The sequence below is a fragment of the Heterodontus francisci genome, chromosome 41, assembly GCF_036365525.1.
Source record: "Heterodontus francisci isolate sHetFra1 chromosome 41, sHetFra1.hap1, whole genome shotgun sequence".
Lineage (NCBI taxonomy): Eukaryota > Metazoa > Chordata > Chondrichthyes > Heterodontiformes > Heterodontidae > Heterodontus > Heterodontus francisci.
Window position 1 is genome coordinate 21,984,657 of NC_090411.1, and position 11,783 is coordinate 21,996,439.

Genomic DNA, 11,783 nt, shown 5'->3' on the forward strand with positions numbered 1-11,783 from the left:
CGTGCCTTTCCCTGAGAACATCTGTTCCCAATTAATTCTCCCCAGTTCCTGCCTAATAGCATTGTAATTCCCCCTCCCCCAATTAAATATTTTCCCTTCCCGTCTGCTCCTGTCCCTCTCCATGACTATAGTAAAGGTCAGGGAGTTGTGATCACTATCACCGAAATGCTCTCCCACTGAGAGATCTGCCACCTGGCCTGGTTCGTTGCCAAGCACCAAGTCCAACATAGCCTCCCCTCTAGTCGGCCTATCTACATATTGATACATAAAATGTTATGTAAGGAACTTAAGTCCGTTGATGGATTGCAAATTGGCTCAAGTTGGGTAGAGAGTGGGCAGGTTTTAGGTAGAGCTGCTGCCAGACAGGTTGCGGTCACCAGTGGGCTGGGCCAGTGCTGATTGGTGTAACCTCCGTTTTTTATTATTGATCTGGAGCAGGACGTAGATAGTACAGTTGTTAAATATGCGGTAGAGTCAAGATTTTAGAAGAAGTCAAATTGGACAAGTTTGCCCAAAGCTGGCAAATGTTCCTCGGTGTAGTTAATCGTGTGACAGATGTCGGGTTGATAGTACAAGTGAGAAGCAGGCTGAATATGGGAAGTTCAGAGGGGAAGTGAAAAAAGAATTGAGAGAAGCAAGGAGAGAGTATGAGTAGAGACTAGCAGCTAACATAAAAGGGAATCCAAAAGTCTTCTATAGGCATATAAATAGTAGGAGATGGTGGTAAAAGGAGGAGTGGGCCTGATGACTGGAGCATTGCCAGTGTTACACCGTTGTTCATAAAGGGTGTAAGGATAAGTTCAACAACTACAGGCCAGTCATTCTAACCTCGGTGCTGGGAAAGCTTTTAGAAACGATAATCCAGGACAAAATTAACAGTCGCTTTGCAAATGTGGATTAATGAAGGGAAGGCGGCACAAATTTAAGAAGGGCAAATTGCGTTTCCCGACCTTGATTGAGTTTTGTGATGAGTTAACAGAGAGAATTGATGAGCGTGATGCTGAGTGACAGGAATCAGAGAGTAGTGCTGAGCGGTTGTTTTGCAGACTAGAAGAAGGTATATAGTGGTGTTCCCCCGGGGTCAGTATTCAGACCACTGCTTTACTTGATCTATGTTAATGACCTCGACTTGGGTGCGCAGGGCACAGTGATGGACTTGAAGAGGACATAGACAGGCTGGTGGAATGGGCGGACACGTGGCAGATGAAATTTAATGCAGAGAAGTGTGAAGTGATACATTTTGGTAGGAAGAACGAGGAGAGGCAATACAGAATAAAGGATACAATTCTAAAGGGGTGCAGGAGCAGAGGGACCTGGCGGTATATGTGCACAGATCATTGAAGCTGGCTGGGCAGTTTGAGGAAGCGCTTAATAAGGCATACGGGATCCTGGGCTTTAGAAATAGAGGCATATAGAGTTATGGTGAACCTTTATAAAACACTGATTCGACCTCAACTGCAGTATTGTGTCCAATTCTGGGCACCACACTTTAGGAAGGATGTGAAGGCACTAGAGAGGATGAAGAAAAGATTTTTGAGGATGGTTCTAGGGATGAGGGACTTCAGTTACATGGATAGATTGGAGAAGCTGGGGCCGTTCTCCTTCGAGAAGGTTGAGAGGAGATTTGATAGCAGTGTTCAAAATCATGAGGGGTCCGGACAGAGCAGATCAGGAAGAAACTGTCCCCATTGGTGGGAGGGTCGAGAACCAGAAGACACCGATTTAAGGTGAATGGCAAAAGGACTAAAGGCGACGTGAGGAAAAACTTTTTGATGCAGCGAGTGCTTAGGATCTGGAATGTACTGCCTGAGAGTGTGGTGGAGGCAGATGCAATTATGGCTTTCAAAAGAGAATTGGACAATTACCTGACGAGAAATACAATTTACAGGGAAAAGGCGGGGAGTGGGACTCGCTGAGTTGCTCTTGCAGACAGCTGGCACGGACACGACATAAGGCCTCCTTTTGTGCTGTTACCATTCTATGATTCTGCGTGTGCAGTTCTGCACAGTTGGTTGTTGCATGGTCACTCACACCCTGCAAGACACGCAACTGCTTTAAAAAGTTTATGTTCCACAGCAGCCTCTGACAATGACGTACGTACGTGTGGACAGGCACAACCCTCTCCCATCTGATTGGTAGAATACTGGCAATCTACATACCTATGAAGCAGTTTCACTGACAAAGGAAAAAACAGCAACTTCTGTCAACTAATCTTCTGTTCCAATTAGAAATCCAGAGAAAAATATGCCGACAGTGAAACCGTCAGCAGTTATACGTCTTTGGACACAATCAGTCTGACGTAAAAGAGGGAGGGCAAATGGGGCCTGAGGACACCGTAACCTATACTGGTATCGCTTCTCGGCCTTTTGGCTAAGATCAAGTGTAGTATCTGTTCTTATCAGTTTAATATCTGATACGTCCCTTATCTGGGGACCATATATTAAATTGATTTTTGGAGCAGGGAGATGGAATAGGGGCTTGCTTCGTCCACTCCACGCATCGACCTGGTATTGCAGTATCTCTGGGAATGGTGCACCTCCCTTTCAGGGAATTTTTAAAATCTAAAAACAGTATTCTAAATGTTCACAAACTGTACATGCTCCTCTGCTTGCAGGTTCTGTCGTAAGTTCAGCACGTCAAACTGCCACGTGACGCTGTGAGTTGTTGTTTTTGGCGCCTGTCGCCAAGCTGCTGTAGCCACTTGTCGTTGTGGTAGTGCACGCCAGTTCACAGGATGTAGCTCCATTTCCTTCTTCCGCCAGCTAGTGACTCCCAGCTCTGATAGTACACGCTGCCCCATTTGTCCTCTGGTCTTGGCTACCTCACCGTACGCAAGGCGCTTGGGTACTCGACCGTCTTCCATCCTGCGGACGTGTCCCATCCGCCGTCTGTTACATTCGTGCCAGCACACTTGGGAGCTCTGCCGTTGGGCAGGACTGCCGCATTTGTGATGTTGTCCTGCCAGGATATACCCATAATGTGCCGCAGACAGCAAAGATGGAAATTATTCAGCTTCTTTTCCTGGTAGCTGCACGTCGCCCATGTTTCACAGCCATACAGCAGGGTGCTGAGAACACAGGCCTTATAAACAGTGCTGAGAACACAGGCCTTTCAACAATCAGCTTGGTCCTAAGGGTCCGCTTGCTCTTATCTCATGTGCATTTCGCGAGTCGGCAAAGCTGGTAACTGCTTTCCCTATGCACGTATCGAGCTCTACATCAAGGCACTGATTGTCTGTCACGGTGGACCCAAGAGAGTAGATCTGCTAGCCACTTCCAGTGGGGTGTTGTTTAGTGCGATCAGGCGCGGAGACGCAAACCTTGACCCATGACCTTTGAGAACAAGTTACAGGCATGGGAGAGACAGTCTGTGAGTCTTTGTAACTGAGCAAAGATGGTACATAAACAAATTTTGCAGTCGAGTATCCCACATTTGGGGACATCGCAGGCGTCAGCACACCCAAAGGGCAATGGGTTAGCTTGGTCCCGGGAGAACTTTTTCCCCCCCAAAAATATACTTTATTCATAAAAATCTGTGAAAAAAATGCATTACAAAACAGTTCAAAACAGTACCAAGCTGACATTCCAAAAAGTGCAAAGGAAATCAGTTTTCTTCGAGACAGGAGTGAGTTGCCTCACAACCCTTCCATTCTATTTTTCATGCCATGTGCATTTTACAGCAAACCCATATTTGGTGTATACAGCCTGAGGGGTTTCCCATGGGTCCAGTCCCTCAGTTCACTTTGGTGGGAGTACCTTACACAGTGGTCTTTCCCCATTGAGCCTTTACAGGGTCTGTCCCAAGCTTTAGTGCGTCCCTCAGCACGTAGTCCTGGACCTTGGAATGTGCCAGTCTGCAACACTCGGTCGTGGACAACTCTTTGTGCTGGAACACCAGCAAGTTTCGGGCAGACCAAAGAGCGTCTTTCACTGCATTGATGGTCCTGCAGCAGCAGTTGATGTTTATCTCAGTGTGCCTCCCTGGGAACAGCCCAGAGCTGCTTGGGATGAACTTCGACAAAAACCACTGCATCTCTTTCCACACCTGCTTTGCAAAGACACATTCCAGAAGGAGGTGGGCAACGGTCTCTTCCCCACCACAGCCACCTCGAGGCAGCGTGCGGAAAGTGGGTGCGAGACTCCGGGCGTGCAGGAAGGATGTAACGGGGAGGGCCCTTCTCACCACCAGCCAAGCTACGTCTTGGTGCTTGTTTGAAAGTTCTGGTGATGAGGCATTGTGCCAAATGACTTTGGCTGTCTGCTCGGGGAACCACCCGACAGGATCCACCATCTCCTTTTTCCGTAGGGCCTTGAGGATATTGTGTGCAGACCACTGCCTGATGGATTGGTGGTGAAAGGTGTTTCTCTGCACAAACTTTTCCACGAAGGACAGGTGGTACGGCTCGGTGGAACTTGATGGAGCATTCTGCGGCAACGTGGCCAGACCCATCCTTGGCAACATCGGGGCCAGATAGAACGCCAGCACGTAGTGAGACGTGGTGTTTGCGGAATGGGGTTGTACGCAGAGCTTGATGCAGCCGCACACAAAAGTGGGCATGAGGATGAGGGGGAGGTTGTATAACTTTTTTGCCCCAAGCTTTATCTAGAGGTTTGAAGATGGTGTCTGTGCGGACAGGCTCCACTTCGGATCTCCAGATAAAGTGTAAGATGGGTCGGGTGAGTGCCGTGGTGCAGGACTGGGATTATGGAGCAGAGCTGCGGTGTCATGGTGTCATCCAAGATCTGGCCATTGGCACCAACTTGACCTGATCGTCACCAGAAGACACCATCTGCCCAGCGTTCTCCATACCCGCACATACCATCGCCACTCTCTTGTCAGCAGCAAAGTGAGGGCCCAAGCCCAAAGGTTTCACAGTTCCAAACAGGACGGCCCGCCACGCATCGGCATCCCTGCTACAAGAAATGATGCCAAGTGCCAGCAGTTCGCATTGGCGCTCGAGCAATTGCTACCTGCTAAAGGTTTACCAGGAAAAGCCGATGTTGAAATTGATGAAGCTTGCAAATCTCTGGGCTCAATCATCTATGACACAGCGGCAGCAGTGACATTTGGTAAAGGCGGAACACGCAACAAAGACTGCTTTGTGACCTACTCAGCAGAGATGACATCTGTCATTGAAGCAAAAAGCAGCGCCTACCTGATGCACAACATAAAGCCAACAGCCAGAACACTCTATGACTTGAAAGTAGCCAAGGCAGTCGTGCAAAAGACAGGGAGACACTGCGCACATAAACACCGGAGCAACCTATGTCCAGAAATCCACACTGCCTGTCACAGTGTGAATCTATGTGCTATGTACGATGGGATCAAGCTGGCGCTTGGTCCTACCATTACCACAGTTGCCCCTCTGAAATTGGCCTACGGTCAAGTACTCAGCGACAGAAGCAAACAGATGTCCCACTGGGTTGGACACGACTGTGAGCTGTACTCCCGTGACACGGGCATCTCCCAGCCTGCGCTTGACGCTCTTCTGCAGCTTCCTGTCATGGATCACTCGAGCTTGAAAAGGTCATTGATTCCTTTGCCCGCAGAAAGGCACCCGGCAAGGATGGAATTCCAACCGAATTGCTTAAGCATGAAAATCCCATTCACTGCCACACCTTCGTGACCTCCTCTTTCGCCGTTGGAGGGCAGGATCCTTCCTCAGGACATGTGTGATGCAAAGAAATTATCACGTTACGCAAAAACAAAGGTGACGGAGGAGACCGTAACAACTACTTGCCAGGGACATCTCGCTCCTCAGAGTCACTGGGGTCTTGCTGGAAAGACTGTCTACTGGCAGATCAAGTGTATCCAGGAGGACAGTGCGGTTCCCGTGCTGACAGATCTACACTGGGCATGACCTTCGCCATACGCCAGCCGCAAGAGAAGTGTCGGGAACAGGACATGCCTTGCTATCGTAGAGCTCACGGAATCATTTGACACCGTCAGCTGAGCAGGACTGCACATGATTTTAGAGAAAATTGGCTGTCCACCAAAACTCCATAGTCTCACCCGTTCCTTTCATGACAACGTGCACAGTTCTGTACGGTTTGGTGGCTCCACTTCCGACAGTTTCAGCATGAAGAATGGAGCGATACAGGGCTGCGTCCGAGCCCCCACTTTGTTTGGTATTTTCGTCTCCACGCTCCTGACCTTTGTCTTCCCTGCAGATATGGAAGGAGTTTGCCTGCATACTAGGTCAGGCGGCAAGCTCTAGCGTCTATCCAGATTGAAAGCGAAGACAAAAATGCAGCACGTCTTGATCAGAGAGCTCCTCTACGCTGATGATGCCGCGCTAGTGGCCCACACGGAAACTCAGCTACAGCCACTCATGGAGCGTGTCTCCCATGCCTCTAACCTCTTCCCTCTTACTACAAGTGGCAAGAAAACTGTGGTTCTGGGGCAGGGTGTCACATCTACGCCCTCGATCGGACTAAGCAGCACTCCGCTGGAAGTGCAGATTCTGCAACCTTGGATCAACGGTGACAGACAGTCTGATTCTTGATGCAGAAGTCGACACACGCAGAGGGAGAGCAGCTACCACCTTTGGCGGACTCACGAAACGTGCATGGGAAAATAACAAGCTCGCACTTTGGACCAAGTTGCTGGTTTATGAGGCCTGTGTTCGCAGCACCTTGTTGTACGGCTGTGAAGCATGGACGACTTACAGCTGTCAAGAAAGGAAGCTCAACCATTTTTATCATCGATGTCTGCGGCGTATTCTCGGCATCTCATGGAAGAACCAAATCGCGAATGCGACGGTGTTCTCAAAAGCAAATCTCCCGAGTATGCCAGCACTCGTCACGCAGAGGTGACTTTGCTGGCGCGGGCATGTTTGCAGGATGGAAGACGACCCATTCCCAAGGGTATTCTATATGACGAGGTGGGCAGAGCCAGAAGACCAATAGCTCCACTTCAAGGATGCCTGCAAGCGTGACATGAAGGCCCGAAACATCGATTTTCATACGTGGGAGACACTAGCCAAGAACAGAGGAAAATGGCGACATTACCCCAGACTGGTGCACGCCACCACGACGGCCAGTGGCTACAGCAGCGTGACAGCAGGCGCCAACACGCAAACCAGCACCCTAAAACGGCACCTGATAACCCCACCTCATATGCGGCACTTGTGGCAGGACCTGTCTCTCACAGATTGGCCTTTTCAGCCATCAGTCAAAGTGCAGCACGTGAAACGATCGCATCGCCGATGGATTTGCTGCACGTCCATCATCTTACGTTGGTGGAAGGATGCCGCCGCCGACATATACAACCGGACACCGCGGGGGCGGCGGGGGGGGAGCCCACTCGGCCCATTGTGCCTATGGCAGCTCATTCAAAGGGAAATACAATTAGTCCTACTCCTGTCTCTTTCCCTCGAGCCCTGCTAATTTTTTCCCTTCCAACTGTTTCTTGAAATTCCCTTTCCAACCTTATGATTGAGTCTCTTTCCACCATCCTGTCAGAATATGCATTCCAGACCAATTAAAGATTTATAGAGCACCTTTAACGTAATACAACGTCCCATGGCGCTTCACAGGGGTGTCAGAAAGCAAAATTGGACGCCGAGCCGCGTAAGGCCGTATTAGGGCAGATGTCCAAAGGCTTGGTCACCAAAGTAGGTTTCCACGAGCGTCCTAAGGGAGGGTAGAGAGGCGGAGAGGCTCAGGCAGGGAAATCTGGAGCTTCGAGCCTGGGCAGCTGAAGGCACGGCCGCCAGCGGTGGAGCGATAAAAATCAGCGATGTTCGAGAGACCAGAATTGGAGGAGTGAAAGAATGTCGGTGAGGAGTGAGCCGCAAAGAGGTTTCAGAGGTTGAGAGGAGCAAAGCCATGGAGGAATTTGAAAGCAAGGATGAGCAATTGAAACGTGTGGTGCTGCTCAAGCAGCGAGCTGAGGGGCGATGGGTGAACTGCACTTGGTGTGAGCTTGGACACGGGCAGCAGAATTTTGGAGCAGTAACCTTCTTAGTTACTTCTTTATTTGTTGCTGAGGCCATGCGGTTCTTCTTGAAGGAAAATGCCACGGTTCCTCGTAGATATTCCCTGCCACAAGAGACATCATTTTGACTTAAGGCCTGACTCGAACGCAGCACAAGGAAGCCTCGCTGGAAGCACCGACCATGCTGGAGGAATTTAGGATTCCTGCCGTGATGGCTCGGGTACCTTCAAGAATGATGTGCATTTCTATAACGCCTTTCACGATCACAGCACATCCCAAATACAGCCAATGAAGCACTTTTGAAGTTTAGGAAAGGCGGCAGCCAATTTGCGCACAGCAAATTCCCACAAACAGCAATGTGATGATGACGGGGTAGTGTTTGTTTTCGTGTTGTCGATGGAGGGATAAATTGGCCAGGTCGTGGTGGATAAGCCCCCTGTTCTTGGAAAGAGTGCCGCAGGATCTTTTGCGTCCGTCCACCTGAGAGGGCAGACGGACAAGGCCTCGGTTTAATGTCTCATCCGAAAGATGTTAGGAAACATGTAGATGCGTGTCTACAACCTGAATATTGCTGAAAACAGAAATTTTGTCAAAGCTTTTCGTCTTGCACTCATGAGGACAACTCGCAAGCATAAGGGAAGCAACAAATTTATACTATATGAGAAGAGAGTGCTGATTGGTTGGCAAGTAGACTGTGATTGGTAGAGGCGTTGCCATGGAGAAATTTAAAGCAGGCAGCTTGACTCTGATTGGTCAAGGCATTGCCCTGAGGAATGAACCAGCAAATGACTGTCACATATTTTGTTTCCCTGAAATAGGCGCAGTGTGTGTACATGTTCTTTCTGTCTGCAAAGAACAGGCCCCTGTGTATTAATATATGTAGCTTCCAGTACACGCAAATGCGCCACACAAATTTCAAACAAAGCTTGGCAGTTAACTGTCAGTCACCATAAAACTGTCAACGCCTCTACCAATCAGAGTCCCCTTGCCAACCAATCAGCAGTCTCTTCTCATACAGTATAAATTTGTTGCTTCCCTTACATTGGTATTCTTGCAGGTTGTCCTGATGAGTGCAAGACGAAAAGTTTTGACAAAATGTCTCTGTTTTCTTCAACCTTTTAATGTGGCTTCTCCTTGAATCAGTTACTGGCTGTGTAGACAATGATCATACTGCAGAGAGTAAGATAGATTGCAAAGCCAGAGTTAAACAAAGGGAGGTAGGTTTGCTGGCTTTGGGAAACTGGTGAAATATTTCAAGCAAAGGAAGTGAATGTGACAAGTGAGGAAGACTTGACGGCCAGAACTTTCTCCCTATGTCCCTATTGGTGTTGTGGTGCAAAACTTGAAAAGTGCTTTTTCGAAGGCATCAGATTGTGAATGGTGTTTGAAAGGAAGAGAAGCCAAGCATTTCCTTCCTTTGCAATGTATACGTCTAGGGATTTCTTACTGGAAAACGCCTCGCGGCCTGAAGGAAGGCAGCTGAGGGGGTGGGGTGAGGGTGCTGATTTCCTATTAAGGGCAATATTCAAACGTCATTGCAGGCTCTGGATCCGTGCGGCATTTTGTCGGAAGGTGTAATGAATGATAGATTGCAATATTTGCCAAGAACTGACGTGAACAAAGAGCAGCAGATTGTGAATGGAGTGACAAGGCGATGTGTAAAAACGGAGTGTTTGAGACCGTAAGAGGTGGTGTGTGATGTCAGGTGGCAGTGTGTGGCAATATGTAGCATACTTACCTGGCAGGGGAGAGACCATGATCAAGAAGGTGGTTCTCCCAGGACGAGGCTAGCCCATTGCACTTCGGGTGTGCTGACGCCTGCGATGTCCCCAAATGCGGGATACTCGACTGCAAAATTTGTGGTAGTGGGGGACTGCGTTCGCGCTCTCCCCTGGTTTTACAAAGCAAAATTAGAACTTACTGTCTTTTTCAGCTTCTTTTGTTGCCATCATTTATTCCCACTGTTTTTCTTTGCATGTACTCGCTCTTCTGCTTAATTCCTAACCTTTCTTTTATCTTTTCTCCACACACTCAGCATGTTGTATCAGCGTTCTCTCTCTCTCTCTCTCTCCATTGCGCCTAATAACCTGCTCATCAGCTGCCAGATGCTCACATTCTTGCTCTGTCTGCCGCCCCATACCCCACTCCTACTCTGTGCCACGCCGCTCACCCGACCCATCTTACACTTTATCGCCACGTCCAAAATGGACCCTGTCTGCACGGACACCATCTTCAAACCTCTACGTAAAGATTGGGACAAAAAAATTTATACAACCTCCCCCTCATCCTCATGCCCACTTTTGTGTGCCGCTGCATCAAGCTCTGCCTACAACCCAACTACGCAAACACCAAGTCTCACTACCCGCTGACCTTCTGTCTGGCCCCGATCTTGCCAAGGATGGGTCTGGTCTGCCCACATTGCCGCAGAATGCTCCATCCACTTCCACCGTGCCGTACCACCTATCCTTCGTGGGAAAGTTTGTGCAGAAAAACACCTTTCACCACCAATCCATCAGGCAGTGGTCTGCACGCAATGTCCTCAAGGCCCAAGGGAAAAGGAGAAGGTGCATCCTGTCGGATTGGTTCCCCGAGCAGACTGCCAAAGTCATTTGGCACAATGCCTCATCATCACAACTTTCAAAACAAGCACCAAGACGTAGTTTGGCTCGTGCTGAGAAGGGCCCTCTCCGTCAGATCCTTCCTGCGCGCCTGCAATATCACCGCCTCCGTACACTGCCCTCCAGGTGGCTGTGGTGGGAAACAGACTGTTGCCCACCCCCTTCAGCAATGTGCTTTTGCAAAGCAAGTGTGGAAAGAGACGCAGTGGTTTCTGTCGACGTTCATCCCGAGCAGCTCCGTAACACAGGAGTCTGTGTTCTACCCTCTGTTCCCAGGGACGTCTACCGAGATAAACATCAACTGCTGCGGGAGGACCATCAACCCGGTGACAGACCCTCTTTGGTCTGCCCGAAACTTGCTGGTCTTCCAGTGCAAAGAGTTATCCACGACTGAGTGTTGCTGACTGGCCCATTCCAAGGTCCAGGACTACGTGCTGAGGGACGCACTAAAGCTTGGCCAGACGCCGCAAAGGCTCAATGGGGAAAGGCCACTGTGTAAGGTCCTCCTACTGAAGTGAACTGAGGGGCTGGACCCATGGGAAACCCCTCAGGCTGTATACTCCAGATATGGCTTTGCTGTAAAATGTACACGGCATGTAAATTGGAATGGAAAGGTTGTGAGGCAACTCCCTCCTGTATCGAAGAAAACTGATTTCCTTTGCGCTTTTGTTTTGAACTGTTTCGTAATGCATTTTTTTAAACTGATTTTTATGAATAAAGTACATGTTGGGGGGAAAAAATCTGTTCTTATCAGTTTAATATCTGATACGCCCCTTATCTGGGGACCATATATTAAATTGATTTTTGGAGCAGGGACATGGAATAGGGCCTTGCTCCGTCCACACCACGCATCGACCTGGTATTGCAGTATCTCTGGGAACGGTGCACCTCCCTTTCCGCTGCTGCTGCTACACTTCAAACTACAAAACCACGTACAACCATCCCGTCAAAGCTGGCACAGTTTACACAGCTACTCACAAACGGCTAAATCCACAAGATCATACATACCCTTCAAATGCTTGAAAGCTAAAACATACACTCAACAATTAAACATCCCATTACTCCGCCACATTCATCTATTTACGCGCACAAAACTTACACGCACAGCGTGCAAACAATAAAACTCTGCGCAAACCTCCAAACCAACTTAAGCTGCAGCCAGCACAAAGGGAGCCGCAGTACAAGGAAATAAACCACAATTAGCCCAAAAGGAGGACCAACGCCAAG

General features: G+C 49.1%; 3 non-coding genes across 3 annotated transcripts; all 3 read left to right on the forward strand.

Moving 5' to 3' along the window:
• Nucleotides 1-2,350: 2,350 nt before the first annotated feature.
• LOC137355122 (U2 spliceosomal RNA) lies at nt 2,351-2,541 on the forward strand. Its single transcript, XR_010970761.1, has one exon. It is a non-coding gene; the product is annotated as a U2 spliceosomal RNA (small nuclear RNA).
• Nucleotides 2,542-9,668: 7,127 nt separating this feature from the next.
• LOC137354911 (U1 spliceosomal RNA) lies at nt 9,669-9,832 on the forward strand. The gene has a single exon (XR_010970562.1). It is a non-coding gene; the product is annotated as a U1 spliceosomal RNA (small nuclear RNA).
• A 1,424-nt stretch (nt 9,833-11,256) lies between these two features.
• Nucleotides 11,257-11,449, forward strand: LOC137354467 (U2 spliceosomal RNA). The gene has a single exon (XR_010970455.1). It is a non-coding gene; the product is annotated as a U2 spliceosomal RNA (small nuclear RNA).
• Nucleotides 11,450-11,783: the final 334 nt, after the last annotated feature.